This window comes from Zootoca vivipara, chromosome 8, assembly GCF_965207765.1.
Source record: "Zootoca vivipara chromosome 8, rZooViv2.hap1.1, whole genome shotgun sequence".
Lineage (NCBI taxonomy): Eukaryota > Metazoa > Chordata > Lepidosauria > Squamata > Lacertidae > Zootoca > Zootoca vivipara.
Genome location: NC_142591.1, coordinates 77,314,772 through 77,331,828, shown reverse-complemented (window position 1 = coordinate 77,331,828; position 17,057 = coordinate 77,314,772). Strand labels below are relative to the sequence as shown.

The 17,057-nt window shown below is 44.6% G+C and overlaps 1 protein-coding gene across 2 annotated transcripts in view; it reads left to right on the top strand.

Moving 5' to 3' along the window:
* The first annotated feature begins 956 nt into the window (after positions 1-956).
* Positions 957-17,057, top strand: part of ASAP1 (ArfGAP with SH3 domain, ankyrin repeat and PH domain 1) — a 140,230-nt gene continuing 124,129 nt past the window's right edge. For both annotated transcript variants that reach the window (XM_060277616.2, XM_060277613.2), the window contains exon 1: positions 957-1,773. The gene's annotated coding sequence lies outside the window, so the exon portion shown is untranslated. The remainder of the gene's footprint in view (positions 1,774-17,057) is intronic.

Sequence of the window (17,057 nt, the reverse complement as noted above, 5' to 3'; positions counted from 1 at the left end):
AGAGGACAACAGAGGACGAGATGTTTGGACAGTGTTCTCGAAGCTACGAACATGAGTTTGACCAAACTGCGGGAGGCAGTGCAAGACAGGAGTGCCTGGCATGCTATGGTCCATGGGGTCACGAAGAGTCGGACACGACTAAACAACTAAACAATAGCCTTAGTAGGGAACAGTTAGTCAAATGTGTCAACTTCAAGGGGTCTACTCTGAGGATAACTACCACCCCATGAGTTGTACCCAGCTAAATTCTATACAGTGGTACCTTGGTTCTCGAACTTAATCCATTCTGGGAGTCCATTAAAAAATCAAGGTGCGGCTTCCGATTGGCTTCAGGAGCTTCCTCCACTCAATTGGAAGCCACATCGGCTGTTCGTCTTCCGTAAAATGTTCGCAAACCGCAACACTTACTTCCAGGTTTGCTGCATTCGGGAGCCGATTTGCTCAACAACTAAGCTGTTCAGGAACCAAGGTACCACTGAACAGAGAGAGTAGACCCACTGAAATGCATGGACCCAAGTTAGTCATGTTCGTTAATTTCAGTGGGTTGGACTCTGAGTAGAACTAACATTGGCCACAACCCAATATCTTCTTTTTAGTGAAATAAAAAAATTCCCTCAGCAGCACCTTAAAGACCAACTAAGTTTTTATTTTGGTATGAGCTTTCGTGTGCATGCACACTTCTTCAGATTCTTTTTAGTGATCTTTCTGTTTTCTTTATGGAATTATTGCAACAGGATCTCCCTTACCAAACACAGAGGGCCAGGAGGATAATAAAATAAATCAACAGGTGACATGCAGAAATTAACCTTTGAGGAAATGACATGTAGGAGCACGTGAAGAAGAGGAGGAATGGTGGCGGAGGGGAGCTACTCTGTGAAATGGAAACAAAGCAAAAAGGAGCCATTGGCTGGCGGGGGTGGGACACACACACACACACAGCTAATAAGTATCCTAGCATTCCTTTCCTGCTACAAATCAAAGCTGCATTGCAGGGCTGTTTGGCTGGTGGAAAATATTAACTCGCAGAAAATCGCCACGCTTTTAACTAAAATGTTGCCAGGCCCAGATTAAGGAACAATGGGGAGGAAGGATGCTTTCTAACCCTGCCAGATGCTAGTAAATTCTGAAAGAAACGAAGAAAGGGGGGAGGAAACCTAACCACCATTCTCGAGTAATGTCATACCGCAGAGACACACGCAAGCACATGGTGGAACGTTAAGAGAGATCCGGTTACAGCAAAGTATGTCCAATTGAGTTTTGCATTCCGCCCAGAGCAGGGAAAGGGTTAACAGGAGAGGTTGCATGTTCACTTAGCAGTGGAGATTATGGAATGTTTATCCAGCATTCAGATTTCCTGTTTAAGTGTTTGGATTTCCTGAAATCTCTTCTATCAGCCCAAGGGGTGTCCAGTGAGTGGCCTCCCCACCCCACCCCCAGCCCCTTTTGGCTCGCATGGTAGACTTTCCTTCCTGCTGCCTTTACCAATTGTATTTGTGTCTCCTTACCGGCCAGGACTTTTATGGATGCAAGTCAAAAACTCTTAGGCTCCCAGAAAACTATCTGTGGATCCCTGGACTTTGGATTTTCTTTCAGTTTGAACCAAGAAATCAAATATTAACCCCCAATTCCTGGGAGTTATCACTGGAGCAGTGTGGACCATTTTTTTCCTGTTCAGCTGCCCGTGGGAAAATAATTTTTAACCTTCAATATGGAATGATGGCCTACATTTTGGCGGGCACTTCTGGAATGGGAGCTCACTGTGGACAAGTCTTGGTGAGTGATCAATGCTTAGTTGAGAGACGGGAGCCCAGCTTGTGTCTCTGCTCCTTAAGTATGGATGTCTTAAATTTCAAATTGCAGGGAAAGTGCTTGTTTTCGCTATGTTGATTGTCTCATATTTTAATTGTCTGCAAATGCTTGCTTTTCCTTGCGCAAAATAAAGGGTGCTAAGCAATTACTTGTGCAACATCAAGAAGGATCACTCTGCATGTTTTTATGCACGGCCCAGAAATCCTTACTCGGGGAGGAGGGGAATCCCATTAACTTTTAAGAATTGCTCTTTTTTTTTTACAGAGCTGGGCTTGCAGAGAAGCCACATGCTCAAACCCATTGTCTTGATACTGGCAAAAAGTTTAGTTTTCACACTGAGTCTTCCCCACCAGCAAAAAAAAAAACCAAACCCGCGCCCCCCCCAAAAAAAGCCTAAAACAAAAACACACACAACCTTCTTCAAATAACTATATCATTATGGATGGATGTGATTTGCATTCCTCACAGGCCTGTTGCAAATCAACTCCAGTTCAGTTTTAAAATTTCTTCGTAATGTCCATGCCTCATTTATTTCTTTTGTCTTTTCAAGTATTTCAGCTCTAAAGGGGAGACTTGGATCAAACGCAAGAAGGGGCTATGAAGTGGCCAGGGTTAGCCACAGTCACTCCTGCTGAAAAATTAGACAGCAATAAAAGTGTGAATATAAAAATTAGTTCTTTGGCTAATGGCTCAAAATTGTATCTGAATGTTTGGGGGGGGAGTGCTCTTTGCATGTAGTGTGTGTGTTTTAATAGGATCATTATGAAAAGGATTGGATGGTCTCCCTCTGTGCTGAAAGGGGGTTCTTAGGTCCAATCCTGTGCATATATCAACTATTGTTACCTGCAACAAGATCAGACCCTAATTATGCAATATTTCACTCCATAGAGTTATTTTTTTAAATGATATTTTCAACAGTAATCCTGGAAATAATCCCTTTTTGTTTTTATTTTTATGGAATTTCCATTGTCTGTGGATCAAAAGGGGCCATCTAAAGGGTGGGTTATAAATTTCACAGATAAATAGATGCAAAGCATGGGATGCCAAGAATGTGTGTTTGGTAGAGAAATAACTTTCTTCCACTGACTACCAAATAATGTTCTCCAAATTAAGACCACAATCCTATGCAGCCTTAAGAGGGCAGATTTCACACACGTCGCTTATAGAGTAACCATATGCATTTTCTACTGAGAAGTAGAAGGTCCAGTGAAGTTGATGGGGTTATTGCAGTCATAATGAGCTTCTGGGGTCTCGCCCCCACTGTTTGTTGGCATGCTTCTGTGAAAGTCAGAAATGCAGGTTTAGATGAGCCAGCATCAGGTTTGGAAACTGATTCGATGGTAAAGGGAAGCAGAGCCAAGATTGCATTGGAAAGTTGTGCTATTTGTGTGCCCTGTAAACAGATGTGTTCTTCCAGAAATACATTTCACACGCATACCCACCAGTGTGCACCCTAGAAAATGATAATTTTTCCCGGATTTCCTCCCTGGACAGAAGTGTGGTGGAGAAGCCATGATCAGGGAGAGTGGCTCTTCTTTCCATCTCCTTCCACCATCTCAGTTTAGAGACAAAGCGATCAGTGGAGCTGGTAGTGAGACCAGAATGGGTCCAAGGTTTTGTGTGTGTGTGTGTGTGTGTGTGTGTGTGTGTGTGTGTGTGTGTGTGTTTTAATGCCTTTTTACAACTTATATACACACATCATACCATATCCTTCATTTTTCCCTTTTCCCAGGACTTCCCAGTCCATCTTTCCACGGCATTCTAAGCAAACCTTCGTCAGTTGCATATCCTGATATCCCACCTGTTTTTTCTCTCAAATCTTCTTTTACAGTGGTACCTTGGGTTAAGAACTTAATTCGTTCTGGAGGTCCGTTCTTAACCTGAAACTGTTCTTAACCTGAGACACCACTTTAGCTACGGTAATGGGGGCTCCTGCTGCCGCCGCGCGATTTCTGTTCTCATCCTGAAGCAAAGTTCTTAACCCGAGGTACTATTTCTGGGTTAGCGGAGTCTGTAACCTGAAGCGTCTGTAACCTGAGGTACCACTGTATTTCATATTATCTGCTGCTCACATGTTAACTCCTACTTTTAGGTTAAATTGAATACAGTGGTACCTCGGTTTATGAACACAATTAGTTCCGGAGGTCTGTTCATAAACTGAAGCGTTCATAAACTGAAGCGAACTTTCCCATTGAAAGGAATGGAAAGTGGATTAATCCGTTCCAGATGGGTCCGCGGAGTATTCAACCTGAAGCGTACTTAACACGAAACATGGGTGTAATTGGTTCCGGAAGTCTGTTCATAAACTGAAGCGTTCATAAACTGAAGTGAACTTTCCCACTGAAAGTAATGGAAAGTGAATTAATCCGTTCCAGATGGGTCCGCGGCGTTCGTAAACCGAAAATTCATAAACCGAGGTGTTCATAAACCGAGGTTCCACTGTAGTGTATCCTCTAAGATATTCTCCTAAGCACTTCCACTCTTCTCTTGTCTAGGAGTCATCGTTATTTCTTAGTTTCGTGGTCATAAATACTAGTTCTGTGCATTCTATCAATTTATTCTGCCAGGTTTCTTTCGTAGGCACCTCTTTTTCTTTCCATTTTTTCGCATATACCGCTCTAGCTGCAGCTGTTGCATATAGAAAGAGATTGTGTGCCTTCTTCAAGGTATTATCACTCATTATCCCTAGTGGGTAAGGGACCCAGGTGGCGCTGTGGGTTAAACCACAGAGCCTAGGGCTTGCTGATCAGAAGGTCGGCGGTTCAAATTCCTGCGACGGGGTGAGCTCCCGTTGCTCGGTCCCAGCTCCTGCCAACCTAGCAATTCGAAAGCACGTCAAAATGCAAATAGATAAATAGGAACCACTACAGCAGGAAGGTAAACGGCGTTTCTGTGTGCTGCTCTGGTTCGCCAGAAGTGGCTTTGTCATGCTGGCCACATGACCTGGAAGCTATACGCCGGCTCCCTCAGCCAATAATGCGAGATGAGCGCGCAACCCCAGAGTCAGTCACGACTGGACCTAATGGTCAGGGGTCCCTTTACCTTTATCCCTAGTGGGAAGGCCTCAGGTCTTTTGGGAAATGCAACAAATCAGGCCATTGGTCCACCTAGCTCAGTATCGTCGACACTGACTGGCAGTAACAGGTCTCTGGGCTTTCAGACTGGTGCTACCCAGAGATGCCAGGGATTGAACCTTCAGCAGATGCTACTAGTTCATGATGGCTGTGCTCTGCCTCCACTGTCGGAGGGAGTTTACTAAGTGCTCCCATCTCCATGTGTTAGCCCTGATCCTGTATCGCCCACACTAATTTTTCAGGAGGGACAAGTGGATGATTCTCCGATGTCCTCAAAAAATAGCTCTAACAAAGCAGGTCATCTGAATGCGGTTGCTTGCTGTGGGTTTGGCATATGGTGTTTGGGGGCAGCACAAATGGGAAAGAAGAAAGAAGAGTGTGGCTTGCAGTATAAGCTGTTTTCCTTTCCCCGAAACTTGTGACTGTACCATTTTTATTGCAGGAAGGGAGAGAGAGAGCAGCCAGCGCTGTAGATATGGAAAACGGAGGCTCATTTTTTGAAATGGGGCTGTTGGAGCATGAGTTGACACATGGAACTTTGTTTCTATGTTCAGCCCTGGTAAAACACTGCAGAATGTCCGTTCCTCGTGCCTCAGCAAGAGCCAATTCACATAATATGCTCCATAGCTTCCAACATTTCTCCAGTGAAAATAGGAATGTCCTAATAATAATAATAATAATAATAATAATAATAATAATAATAATAATAATAATAATAGGGACCCAGGTGGTGCTGTGGTTAAACCACTGAGCCTAGGGCTTGCTGATCAGAAGGTCGGCGGTTCAAATCCCTGTGACGGGGTGAGCTCCCGTTGCTCGGTCCCAGCTCCTGCCAACCTAGCAGTTCGAAAGCACGTCAAAATGCAAGTAGATAAATAGGAACCGGTACAGCGGGAAGGTAAACGGCGTTTCCATGTGCTGCTCTGGTTTGCCAGAAGCGGCTTTGTCATGCTGGCCACATGACCTGGAAGCTAGATGCCGGCTCCCTCGGCCAATAATGCGAGATGAGCGCGCAACCCCAGAGTCGGGCACGACTGGACCTAATGGTCAGGGGTCCCTTTACCTTAATAATAATAATAATAATAATAATAATAATAATAATAATAATAATAATTGCAGTGTTTTATTCTGTGGGTACTCAAGGATGCACAATGCTGACACCTCTCTTTTGTTGCTGTTAAAAAGTGTGGCACTTATTGTAACAACTCCATGTTTTCTAGAAAAAACAACACACTGAATAATAGCAACTTTATTATTTGTAGCCCACTCATCGGACTGGGTTCCCCAGCCACTCTGGGCAGCTTCCAACATACACGTATAAAAACATAATAAAACATTAAACTAAAAAAACCCTTCCCTATACAGGGTTGCCTTCAGATGCCTTCGGAAGGTTGTATACCGTAGTTACTTATCTCCTTGACTCAAGGGTTGCATAACTCCATACCCTCCATACCCTCCAACGTTTCTCTGATGACAATAAGGACGTCCTAAGGAAAAGTGGGACGTTCCATGATCAAATCAGAAACCGGGACAACTTCTGTAAATCCAGGACAGTCCCTGGAAAATAGGGACACTTGGAGGGTCTGTATGCTCCCTTACCACCCAGCACCCCCAAATTACGGATTCAGACACAAGAAAAATGTAATACCTGCAAGCATGGCTTTATAATACATCTTTCAGAGGTGCAAGAGCAGCAGCAGAAAGTCCCCGGTTCGATTTCTGGCATCGCCATGTAAGGACCAGGAGAGGACCCTGTCTGAAACCTAGGAGTTAACTGCTGCCAGTCAGTGTAGACAATACTGAACTAGCTGGACAAAGGGTCTGACTCAACACGAGGCAGCTTATTACAGGTATGGAGGACAGTTTAGTGTGGTCCACAAATTCATGGCCAGTTCGCTCTTTTTGGACTTATGAGTGGATCAGGGCACAGTTAATCTGAATTTCGAAATGCAGTTTTGGTTCAGAAGAAGGCTCTCCCGGGGCAGCTTGCATAAAATAAACATAACACTGCAATATACCATTTTACTAAACAATAATTCAAAGCAGCAGTTGAAATCGGAGCCGTGTGTAAATAGCCTCTCAAAATTATTCAGAGAAACCAGGGACAGAGTGAGGGGACTGTTCCAGTGAATTTCTACAAAGTTACCCCACAGTTTCTCAGAGGCGAGTCTCCCTAACAGCATTGGCTTCTTTCTTCCCCTCCCCCTCCCAAGGACCCACGAGCCCACTCCTGCAAATTTGGTGTGGGGATGCTCCCCTAGCTTCCCCCCTAAATATTTTTATACCTCTGCAAACCTTGGCATTCCCTCAAACCCCCTGTTGATACCCTCTTGTACCTTCAGTAGAGAAACAAAATAAAAAAATTCCTTCCAGCAGCACCTTAGAGACCAACTAAGTTTGTCATAGATATGAGCTTTCGTGTGCATGCACACTTCTTCAGGTGTATCTGAAGAAGTGTGCATGCACACAAAAGCTCATATCTATGACAAACTTAGTTGGTCTCTAAGGTGCTGCTGGAATGATTTTTTATTATTATTTTGTTTCGACTACGTCAGACCAACACGGCTACCTACCTATAACTATAACTTCAGTAGAGAAGTTAGCTGAGACTTCAGGTGAATAGTATCGTTTAAAGACCTTTTAAAATCTTTGTGAGCAGAGAAAGTCAACCTGAAATCCTTCTCCTTGTGCTACAGATTCATGGAATCATAAAATTGTAGCGTTGGAAGGGCCCCTAAGGGTCCTCTAGTCCAACCCCCTGCAATGTAGGAATCTCAACTAAAGCATCCATGGCAGATGGCCATCCTACCTCTGCTTAAAAACCTCCAAGGGAGGAGAGTCCACCACCTCTCAAGGGTTCCACTGTTGAACAGCTCTTACTGTCAGAAAGTTCTTCCTGATGTTTAGTCGGAATCTCCTTTCTTGCAACTTGATCCCACTGGGAGTACGTGGGGCATTGGCCTAATTCAGGAGCCCTCCCCTTGTCTCCCATCTTCTATGGGCTTAGTTGTTTATTCCTACTGGAATGAGTCCCATTTGGAAGTAGCAGTGGCGATTAATATAACCTAGCATAGCATAATGAAGAATTGTGGAATTCCAGCATCTGTCCCGTAGGATTGTAATATTCCTTGGACAACCATTATTTGCTAGCAAAAGATGGCCTTCTCGAGGAATCAGAGGGTCATTTGGGAGGGATGCTGAAAAACTGGGGTTCTTCAAAGTCTCTTTGATCTGGAAGTCTGGCAAGAGAAGCCCTTGTACAGGGACAACGGCGAGCCCTTCTGGTTTCGATTAGGCTGAATGCGCTGTGGGAATAAGCTTTCTGGTGGTATTTTGGTATTTCCTCTCCAAGTCACACCCTACGCGAGGAAATGTGGCAGAACAGAGTTTGCTCTTTTTCTCCTCCCCCCCCCACTTTGTCACATTTGTGTTCTTTACTGTGTCAGTGCAATGAATCCTTGCAGGTAACTCAGCGTTGGAAGTAAGATTAAGACAGGGCTGGGCAAATATTTCAGATTTCAAGCTTATGGAATCTCTTCTTGAGAGGCCTCCTTCAAATTTTTCAGACAGCCATCTTGCAAAGGAATGCGCTTGTGGGCGGGGAGAAAATCATTAGTCTCCAGCCTCAAATTTTAGGGCCATGGGAATATGTATGCCTTTGTCAAGTCTCTCTGTCGCTCTCGTATGAACTCAAAATGAAAACTACAAAGCTTAAAAAGCAAACACCAAATTTGGACTTACAAATAACATTTCCAGCTCTGGAGTTTTGGAAATTGCCAGTGCCTTCCTTCTCTCTTTTCTGGCATTAATTCCAGAAACAACAGACAGGAAGCATGCATGACTCGCCACACATAGGGAAATGCAGTGTTGATGCTGTAGCTATGGCTAGTTTCCCTATGGCAAGGCCACCCTCCAAATGTCCTTTCTATTGCATATTCATTATCATTTGTGCTCATGATGCCACCAGAGCAATCATAGGTAATCTTATTTTCAACACTATTTGTGCCTGCAGACGTTTTGAGTATGCCATATTTCTTAATTTTCCATTGATGCATATCCTCTATCTTCCTGATGAAATCGGCTCACTTCTCATACCATACAGTAAATATTCAGGGGGTTGTTTTGGCTTTTCTTTTCTTTGTCCTGCTGCTGTCACTCTATGGCTCCTTCTCATCCTGGAGAGTAGTGACTAGTGGGGTGCCATAAGGTTCTGTCTTGGGCCCAATCTTATTCAACATCTTTATCAATGACTTGGATGATGGGCTTGAGGGCATCCTGAGCAAGTTTGCAGATGACACCAAATTAGGAGGGGTGGTTAATACCTAGAGGACAAAATCACACTTCAGAATGACCTTAACAGATTAGACAACTGGGCCAAAGCAAACAAGATGAATTTTAACAAGGAGAAATGTAAAGTACTACACTTGGGCAAAAAAAATGAAAGGCACAAATACAGGATGGGAGACACCTAGCTTGAGAGCAGTACATGTGAAAAGGATCTAAGAGTCTTGGTAGACCACAAACTTGACACAAGTCAACAGTGTGATGCAGCAGCTAAAAAAGCCAATGCAATTCTGGGCTGCATCAATAGGAGTATAGCATCTAGATCAAGGGAAGTAATAGTACCACTGTATTCTGCTCTGGTCAGACCTCACCTGGAGTACTGTGTCCAGTTCTGGGCACCACAGTTCAAGAAGGATACTGACAAGCTGGAAGGTGTGCAGAGGAGGGCAACCAAAATGGTCAAAGGCCTGGAAACAATGCCTTATGAGGAACGGCTTAGGGAGCTGGGTATGTTTAGCCTGGAGAAGAGAAGGTTATGATAGCCATGTTCAATTATATAAAAGGATGTCATATAGAGGAGGGAGAAAGGTTGTTTTCTGCTGCTCCAGAGAAGCGGACACGGAGCAATGGATTCAAACTACAAGAAAGAAGATTCCACCTAAACATTAGGAAGAACTTCCTGACAGTAAGAGTTGTTCGGCAGTGGAATTTGCTACCAAGGAGTGTGGTGGAGTCTCCTTCTTTGGAGGTCTTTAAGCAGAGGCTTGACAGGCATATGTCAAGAATGCTTTGATGGTGTTTCCTGCTCGGCAGGGGGTTGGACTGGATGGCCCTTGTGGTCTCTTCCAACTCTACAATTCTACGATTCTATGATTCTATGATTCTATAGCTGCTTTAGACAGCAATGGTGTGGTAGCATTGCAGGAGCATTGCAGAAAGGCTCCTAGGGAGCAACCCAGTGTCAACTGGAGGGGAAACATCGGAAGCTAAGCAGAGCCCTCCTCCCAAAAAAAATCAGGTCTTTTTATTTTTTGCACCCCACCTTTCATTTGACAGGTAGTCAAATGAAACATTTTGAAAGCACTTAATATTTTTTAAACCTCTGAGCAGTGTACAACGTTGAAAGCCCATGCAGAGGAGGGCAACCAAGATGATCAAGGGTCTGGAAGCCAAGCCTTATGAGGAAAGGTTGAAGGAGATGGGTATGTTTAGCCTGGAAAAGAGGAGACTGAGAGGAGATAGGATAGCCACCTTAAAATATCTCAAGAGCTGTCACATGGAAAATTTGAGCTAGCTTGTTTTCTCCTGCTCTGGAGGGTAGGACTCGAACCAATGGCTTCAAGAGAAAGGAGATTCCGACTAAACACCAGGAAGAACTTTCTGACAGCAAGAACTGTTTGACAGTGGAACGGTCTCCCGTCGGGAGGTGGTGGACTCTCCTTCCTTGGAGGTTTTTAAACACAGGTTGGATCTTTCAGGGATGCTTTAGCTGAGATTCCTGCGTTGCAGAGAGTTGGACTAAATGACTCTTGTGGTCCCTTCCATCTCCACAAATCTATGATTCTATGATCCGTGGCTCTTACCTGGATGCAGAGAGGGGTGTATAGAAATATCTGGCTTTTCTGTTGTCTACTGTAAAAGGAAATCAGCCCTGAGTGCTCCCTGGAAGGACAGCTCCTGAAGCTGAGGCTCCAATACTTTGGCCACCTCATGAGAAGAGAAGACTCCCTGGAAAAGACCCTGATGTTGGGAAAGATGGAGGGCACAAGGAGAAGGGGGCGACAGAGGATGAGATGGTTGGACAGTGTTCTCGAAGCTACGAACATGAGTCTGACCAAACTGCGGGAGGCAGTGGAAGACAGGAGTGCCTGGTGTGCTCTGGTCTATGGGGTCACGAAGAGTCAGACACAACTAAACGGCTAAACAACAACTGTAAAAGGTCAGGCAGATATCTGTGGTTCCACCTACTTATGTCTCTAGCCTCCATGGCATTTGTCCTGACCGCTGTAGATTTCTTATGAGGCCCTGTGGCCTCCAGTAGAGCTCTTCTTATGTAAGCAACTATTTACAAGTCTGCTGTAAAGGAATGCCCTTGTTTTTCTAGGAACAGGATGCAACATAAGCTGGCTCCACAATATTGGAGTGCTACCACTGGCAACACTGGAAGGGGGGGAAACACATTTCTCTTGCTCTTTGCTAAAGGAGATTTATTGTAACTGCGACACATGCACATACCACCAGTAGGAATTGAATTGAGAGCTAACCGCCAATCTTTTCCAAGATGTGGGGAAGTCACTCCCAAGAAGTTGACTTTTAAGTGTTTGCAGACTGAGCAGCTCCCTGGACAGGAAAAGCTTTTCTTTGTGTTGGCAAAATGCAGAGGCAGGAAACCGAGCACATTCCACAGCAACCTCCTGGCAAAAAAGATGCTCCTCTTTTATCATTTGGACCAAATCTTCAGTCTGCGCAGAGCTTAGCTGTTGTTCTCGATTGCTATGAAATCCTCGTTTGGTCCTTGGTTCGACGAGTGAATTGAGGGATGTTAAAGAGGCTGGTCGAGGGACAGGGCAGGTGAATAAACAAACAGGAACAGAGGGCTTGAAAAGTCAAGGAAGCCAAGTAAAGGTCCCTGGAGAAGAAGGCTGTTGTCACCTGTCTGTCTCGAGAAACAATGGAGTGCGCCTCCAGGGGTGAAGTCAAAACTGAAGTCAAAATTAGCAGCACTGAAGTGACCTCTCCGGGGCACAAGCCTGGGCAGTGTGCATGGAGGTCCTGGGCTGCCCAGACGACAAGACTCTCGGCCTTAATGGTGTGGTCCAAAGGAAAGCAGAGCAGGACGTTTGGCACCAGCTTGGCTGCAGGAGTTGCCAGGAGGAGGCGCACAAGACAACCGTCCAATTGTCTGAGGGACTCCGCTCTGGATTTGTGAAGGGTTTCCTCCTTAGCCTTTTCTTCTCCCAACAATATCCCACAAGGCAGTGGAGGTTTAGGATCAGAGTTTTCCTTCTCCTTGTTGGGCTCCCTTCCCAGGTAGACAAGCCACATCTGCCCCTCATAGTACATCGAGAAACTGCCTTCTTGACCATTGGAAACACTGAGATTCAGCACCGAGGGCCTTCTGGAGGTTCCCTCGCTACGAGAAGCCAAGTTACAGGGAACCAGGCAGAGGGCCTTCTCGGTACAGGCATATGTCAAGAATGCTTTGATGGTGTTTCCTGCTTGGCAGAGGGTTGGACTGGATGGCCCTTGTGGTCTCTTCCAACTCTATGATTCTGTGATTCTGTGATTCTATGGTAGTGGCACCCACCCTGTGGAATGCCCTCCCACCAGAGGTCAAAGAGAACAACAATTACCAGACCTTTAGAAGGCATCTCAAGGCAGCCCTGTTTAGGGAAGCTTTTAATGTTTGATGGATTTCTGTATTTTAGCGTTTTGTTGGAAGCTGCCCAGTGTGGCTGGGGGAACCCGACCAGATGGGCGGGGTATAAATAATATATTATTATTATTATTATTATTATTATTATTATTATTATTATGGTCTTGTCTGCTCAATCCACCAGAGCCTGACTTCACATGCAAGAAAAGTTCCCTGGAGTGAACATACGGAGCTCCTTATATCACAACAGGCTCTGTGTCCATCTAGGCCAGCATTGTCTACTCTGACCGGCAGCTGCTCTCCATGGTCTCAGGCAGAAACAAAGACTGAGAGGGCAGGGCATCCTTACACTCCCTCCCACCCTAATACTTCTAACTGGAGATGCCAGGGAATTAACTTGCAATCTTTTGAACGGAGGCCTCCAAGGTCTATTATTTAAACATGGTCACATTTTTGTGTGTATGCATTGCATGTATGTATGAATAAGTTTTTGTTTGGAATAACTTATTTGACACAGAAACTCCCTTGGAGCAGATGTCATAACATTCCAGCCTTTCTGCCAACCCAGCAACATGCATCTGCCCCGTGAAGATCATTCTCCATTCTCCCGTTTCTTGACTTCTTTACAATTTGTTAAGATATAACATTTGGAAAAAGCGCTTCAGAGCGGTCCCTATGAAAAAATCGAGATCGGCAAAATGAATGAATGAATGACTTTGTAGACATCCTACCGTTTTAAGTAGAGTCGTACTTCGGATCCGGAACGCCTTGCGAGTCGAACGTTTTGGCTCCCGAACGCCGCAAACCAGGAAGTGAGTGTTCCAGTTTGCGAACGTTCTTTGGAACCCGAACATCCAAAGGGGCTTCCGCAGCTTCCGATTGGCTGCAGGAGCTTCCTGCAGCAAATTGGAAGCCACGCCTTGGTTTCCGGACATTTTGGGAGTCGAACGGACTTCTGGAACAGATTCCGTTTGACTTCCGAGGTACCACTGTACATAGGAAGTTCAGGCAGTCAAGACACAGGCAGACTGTTCAAGGGACCTTGGCAAAGGTATCAGAGCCACATTTTGATTTGGTTTTTAAACTCCTTGCAAGTAGAAAACCAGTGCCTCAGCAAACAAAAAACCCCACCCCGCAATATTTTAGTCCAGCCTGATTTTTCACTACAACACTTTCCTACTTACATAACAGCACCAGCCGAAATATGAGAAGGATTTGCCATCTAAGAAACTCCAGGAAAGCATGCCTGACTGCGCAGTTTATGAGATGCATATCTCCCTTACGTCTCCTCTCAATAATTGAATGGGTCAGCAGGTGCTCTGCTTATCTCTGCCAAAAGACAGTAACCGAATCTGCAGCAGAGCATAGCAAACACATAACTCGGACGGGGCAGTGGCCGATGAATAGCAAAGGGATCTACAACCACCAGCCAACCAAGTGATTTATCATGACATACGGAGGTGATGATTAATCTTGCCCCAGGCCAAGTTATTTGGAAGTTATTTATTTGAATACCTGCACTTAACAGCAGAGTGATCAAAACAGCTAAACATCCGGCACGGTGGCTGAGCAATAGAGCTATGAATCAGAAGGGCTTCGGCCGTAATCTTTGCCTCCGCCATGAACTTACTCAGCAAGTGGTTCTCTCTCAGCCTCCGTTTCCCCATCTGTAGAATGGGGATAATTATATTGTGTTGTCAAAGGGATAACACCAAGACAGTGTCTGTGAATGTAATGCGCTGAACATTTTAAAGTGTCCTGTGCAAGGATAGTGTTGCGTACATGTCATCTATTTAAAGCACATCACTCCCAGCCCAAAGAAACCTTGGAACTGCGGCTTGCCCTTCGCAAAGCTATGATTCCCAGCAACCCAAACCAATTATAGTTACCAGACTTCTTTGGAGCGGTGTGCTTTAAATATATAGTATTTACTCAGTCATTATATTTGTATATGTGTGTTTGTGTACACACACACACATGTATATACACACTACATTTACAAGCATATATAAATGCGGTCTATTTCTATATTTACATTATTTATATTCCGACCTGTAGCAAAAGTTTTCTGGGTTACGCTCACAACCTGAAAGTAATAATCGGGGTGCAATATACAGTGGAACCTCGGTTTATGAACACCTCGGTTTATGAATTTTTGGTTTACGAACGCCGCGGACCCATCTGGAACGGATTAATTCACTTTCCATTACTTTCAATGGCAAAGTTCGCTTCAGTTTATGAACACTTCAGGTTATGAACAGACTTCCGGAACCAATTACACCCATGCTTCAGGTTAAGTACACTTCAGGTTGAGTACTCCGCGGACCTGTCTGGAACAGATTAATCCACTTTCCATTACTTTCAATGGGAAAGTTTGCTTCAGTTTATGAACGCTTCAGTTTATGAACGCTTCAGTTTATGAACAGACTTAGAATCATAGAATCATAGAGTTGGAAGAGACCACAAGGGCCATCCAGTCCAACCCCCTGCCAAGCAGGAAACACCATCAAAGCATTCCTGAAATATGCCTGTCAAGCCTCCGCTTAAAGACCTCCAAAGAAGGAGACTCTACCACTTCCAGAACCAATTGTGTTCATAAACTGAGGTACCACTGTACAGGTGAAACTCAGAAATAGTTACAATAATACAAAAATAAACATCGCTATTGTTGTTGTTGTTGTTTAGTCGTTTAGTCGTGTCCGACTCTTCGTGACCCCATGGACCATAGCACGCCAGGCACTCCTGTCTTGCACTGCCTCCCGTAGTTTGGTCAAACTCATGTTCGTAGCTTCGAGAACACTGTCCAACCATCTTGTCCTCTGTCGTCCCCTTCTCCTAGTGCCCTCAATCTTTCCCAACATCAGGGTCTTTTCCAAGGATTCTTCTCTTCTCATGAGGTGGCCAAAGTATTGGAGCCTCAGCTTCACGATCTGTCCTTCCAGGGAGCACTCAGGGCTGATTTCCTTAAGAATTGATAGGTTTGATCTTCTAGCAGTCCATGGGACTCTCAAGAGTCTCCTCCAGCACCATAATTCAAAAGCATCAATTCTTCGGCGATCAGCCTTCTTTATGGTCCAGCTCTCACTTCCATACATCACTACTGGGAAGACCATAGCTTTAACTATACGGACCTTTGTCGGCAAGGTGATGTCTCTGCTTTTTAAGATGCTGTCTAGGTTTGTCATTGCTTTTCTCCCAAGAAGCAGGCGTCTTTTAATTTCGTGACTGCTGTCACCATCTGCAGTGATCAAGGAGCCCAAGAAAGTAAAATCTCTCACTGCCTCCATTTCTTCCCCTTCTATTTGCCAGGAGGTGATGGGACCAGTGGCCATGATCTTGGTTTTTTTGATGTTCAGCTTCAGACCATATTTTGCGCTCTCCTCTTTCACCCTCATTAAAAGGTTCTTTAATTCCTCCTCACTTTCTGCCATCAAGGTTGTGTCATCTGCATATCTGAGGTTGTTGATATTTCTTCCGGCAATCTTAATTCCTGCTTGGGATTCATCTAGTCCAGCCTTTCGCATGATGAATTCTGCATATAAGTTAAATAAGCAGGGAGACAATATACAACCTTGTACTCCTTTCCCAATTTTGAACCAATCAGTTGTTCCATATCCAGTTCTAACTGTAGCTTCTTGTCCCACATAGAGATTTCTCAGGAGACAGATGAGGTGATCAGGCACTCCCATTTCTTTAAGAACTTGCCATAGTTTGCTGTGGTCGACACAGTCAAAGGCTTTTGCATAGTCAATGAAGCAGAAGTAGACGTTTTTCTGGAACTCTCTAGCTTTCTCCATAATCCAGCGCATGTTTGCTATTTGGTCTCTGGTTCCTCTGCCCTTTCGAAATCCAGCTTGCACTTCTGGGAGTTCTCGGTCCACATACTGCCTAAGCCTGCCTTGTAGAATTTTAAGCATAACCTTGCTAGCGTGTGAAATGAGCGCAATTGTGCGGTAGTTGGAGCATTCTTTGGCACTGCCCTTCTTTGGAATTGGGATGTAGACTGATCTTCTCCAATCCTCTGGCCATTGCTGAGTTTTCCAAACTTGCTGGCATATTGGGTGTAGCACCTTAACAGCATCATCTTTTAAAATTTTAAATAGTTCAGCTGGAATATCATCACTTCCACTGGCTTTGTTATTAGCAGTGCTTTCTAAGGCCCATTTGACTTCACTCTCCAAGATGTCTGGCTCAAGGTCAGCAACCACACTACCTGGGGTGTACGAGACCTCCATATCTTTCTGGTATAATTCCTCTGTGTATTCTTGCCACCTCTTCTTGATGTCTTCTGCTTCTGTTAGGTCCTTACCACTTTTGTCCTTGATTATGGTAATCTTTGTACGAAATGTTCCTTTCATATCTCCAATTTTCTTGAACAGATCTCTGGTTTTCCCCATTCTATTGTTTTCCTCTATTTCTTTGCATTGCTCATTTAAGAAGACCCTCTTATCTCTCCTTGCTGTTTTTTGGAAATCTGCATTCAGTTTCCTGTATCTTTCCCTATCTCCCTTGCA